Source organism: Emys orbicularis, chromosome 12 (genome assembly GCF_028017835.1).
Source record: "Emys orbicularis isolate rEmyOrb1 chromosome 12, rEmyOrb1.hap1, whole genome shotgun sequence".
Taxonomy (NCBI): domain Eukaryota; kingdom Metazoa; phylum Chordata; order Testudines; family Emydidae; genus Emys; species Emys orbicularis.
In genome coordinates, this window is record NC_088694.1 from 44,061,425 (window position 1) to 44,064,116 (window position 2,692).

The following is a 2,692-nucleotide window of genomic DNA, read 5'->3' on the forward strand; positions in this document are numbered from 1 at the left end:
TGAAATGTTTCTCATTTTGACCTGTCTTTTTTTCCCCTTTGGCATTTGAAATTTTGAAGATATAAAATCAGGAAAGTACTTTGACTAAATATTCTCATTTGACTTTTCAATGAACTTTAGATCTGGTTAAAAGATTCTGACTATCAAAAGTTTGATGAAAATTTCCTTTACATTTAGATCTTCTTTTTTTTCCATTTTGGAAACAAAAAGTTTCTCTTCCCATTTTCCCACCGTGTTTAGAAGATGTCAAAGCATTGCAAATGGCAACATTTTAATTAAAAATATGAGGGTCTTCAGGAGAAATTCAACAAAATATTTATGCATTTCCGTTATTCCCCCATTTTGATTGACTTTACTTTTCATTCTCTAATTTCTCCAGTTGCGTGAAAAGATGCTCTTCTCTATTGTTTATCTAAAGGCTCCCTTCACCTCTTTGTTCCTCAGAGTGTATATTATGGGGTTCAACACTGGGGTCACAACTGTGTACATGAGGGAAATAATTTGATCACTCTCTGGGGTGGAAATGGAGTTGGGCCTCAGGTAAATGATAAGGGCCATTCCATAGAGCAGAGTCACCACCGTGAGGTGGGATGACCAGGTGGAGAAGGCTCTACGCCTTCCCTCCACCATCGGCAGCTTGAGGATGCTGGAGTTAATGCGTACGTAGGACAGGATTATATACAGGAAAGGACTCATAATGAAGAGCATCGTCAAAGTGAAGATCACTATTTTGTGCTCAGATGTGTCCGTGCATGCCATCTTCAGCACTGGTGGGATGTCACAGAAGAAGTGGTGGATGCGGTTGGAGTCACAGAAGGGCAGGCTGAAGAACCAAGTGGTGTGAACCATTTCCACCAGGATGCTGATTGTCCATGATGCACCCACTAGTTGTGTGCACCCCCGGCAACTCATGATGACTGTGTAGTGCAAGGAGTTGCGTATGGCCATGTAGTGGTCATACGCCATGGCTACTACAAGGCAGCATTCCGTGAGGCCCATGATGGTGAAGACAAACATCTGGACCGCATAGTCCACAATGGAGATGGTCTTTTGTTCCACCAGGAAGTGAACCAGCAGCTGACGGACCATACTCGTTGTGTAGCAGATTTCCAAGAAGGACAGGTTCACCAGGAAGAAATACATGAGGGTGTGGAGTAAGGAGTTCAGCTTTATCAGGATGATAATGAGCAGGTTCCCTAATAGGGTGACCAGGTAGGTGACAAGAAGCACTAGAAACAGAACAATCTGCAGCTTTTTAAGGTACAAAAACCCCACCAGGATGAAAACATCAGAGATGGTCTGGTTCTCTCCAGGGTCACTCTCAGAACAGGTCAACTATAGGGGTGACAAAGAAAGAGACAGTGGAGCTAGACCTGAGGAATACCAAACGTGGATGTGAATTAAGCAACTGGTTTCCCATCTCCTGCAACCCTTCAGGCTAAAACTTGCTGAAGTTCTGTATATAAATATGTAAATGCGCCCATTCATCAGCACATGTGAAATGGTGTAGCTGTATTGACATCAATCAAGCTATGCCAATGTAAATCAGCTAGAGATCTGACCACGTTGGCACCAGTGGAACTACAGCTGATTTCAACAGATCAGGATCTGATGCTTTGACTCTAAATGAGCTACATCAGTTTATACCAGCAATGGAGGTATACCAGTTTCCAGCATCAGGGGATCTATTCTTCCTCTTCTAACACATTTTTTTCTCTCTCTACATGAAAATTTCAAAAGGAATCAGTCTTTCTTGTTTTCTTCCCCTTTTGGGAATGTTCTTCTACAGCCATGTTTTACCAAATAAGATTTCCAAATGAGGGCAAAATTCTGATCTCACTCATATCTTCATCATGAGAATAATCATGCTAATGCAAGCATTCCCACTGAAGTCATAACTCACATAAATAAGGACTTATCCGTAGATGTGACAAAGAAAGAAACATTGGTGCTGAATATTAGAGACACCAAACAGGTCCATGCGAATTGTACCAATTCATACTGGTTTCCCATCTGTTGGGAGCCTTCAGACTAAAATTGGCTGTATGAGTAAACTGATGGTGCTGAGCCCAACATGGTTAAAACACTTTGCAGAATGAAAATCATTATGGGTCAATTTCATCTCCGATGTAAGAATGTTGAAATCAGTGGAGGATTTTGGCCTAGTGGGTACTAAACAAATGTTGTTATTCTTTCCTAAATATTAAAGAACAGTTTAAATTGTTCCTAATATCAAAGCAGCATCCTAAATGCATTGGTTTCTCTCAGCATACAGAACACCAAGGTCCAGTCCCTCAGCTAGTGTAAATCTTAATAGCTCCATGGTTGTACAATGAGCTATACTGATTTACACCATTTGAGGATCTTTGTCTCATCCCCTTGCTAGAAAGAGTTTGCAAGATGAAAGATCCTACAATGTAGGAAGAGACTTTTCCCCTGATGTTTTACTTCAAGGTTATTTGTTGACGCGGAGCTTCATAATAATTGACATTACTGTGAAACAACAGAGTTGAAATAAAAATGAGCAATAATAAATATAGTATTTTGCATACCCTTCGCACCTTCAATATGTGGATCTCAAAGCAACACATCAAATGGTAGTGACCTACTAAGGGTGAAGAGACTGGGTTAGCACAGCGAGTCAACATTCCCAGCAATGAGAACTGAGGTCTCGTGATACCTGAAACTGTGC

At 41.0% G+C, this 2,692-nt stretch overlaps 1 pseudogene; it reads right to left on the reverse strand.

Moving 5' to 3' along the window:
• Window positions 1-366: 366 nt before the first annotated feature.
• Window positions 367-2,013, reverse strand: LOC135886268 (olfactory receptor 10A4-like; annotated as a pseudogene).
• Between the last annotated feature and the right edge of the window lie 679 nt (window positions 2,014-2,692).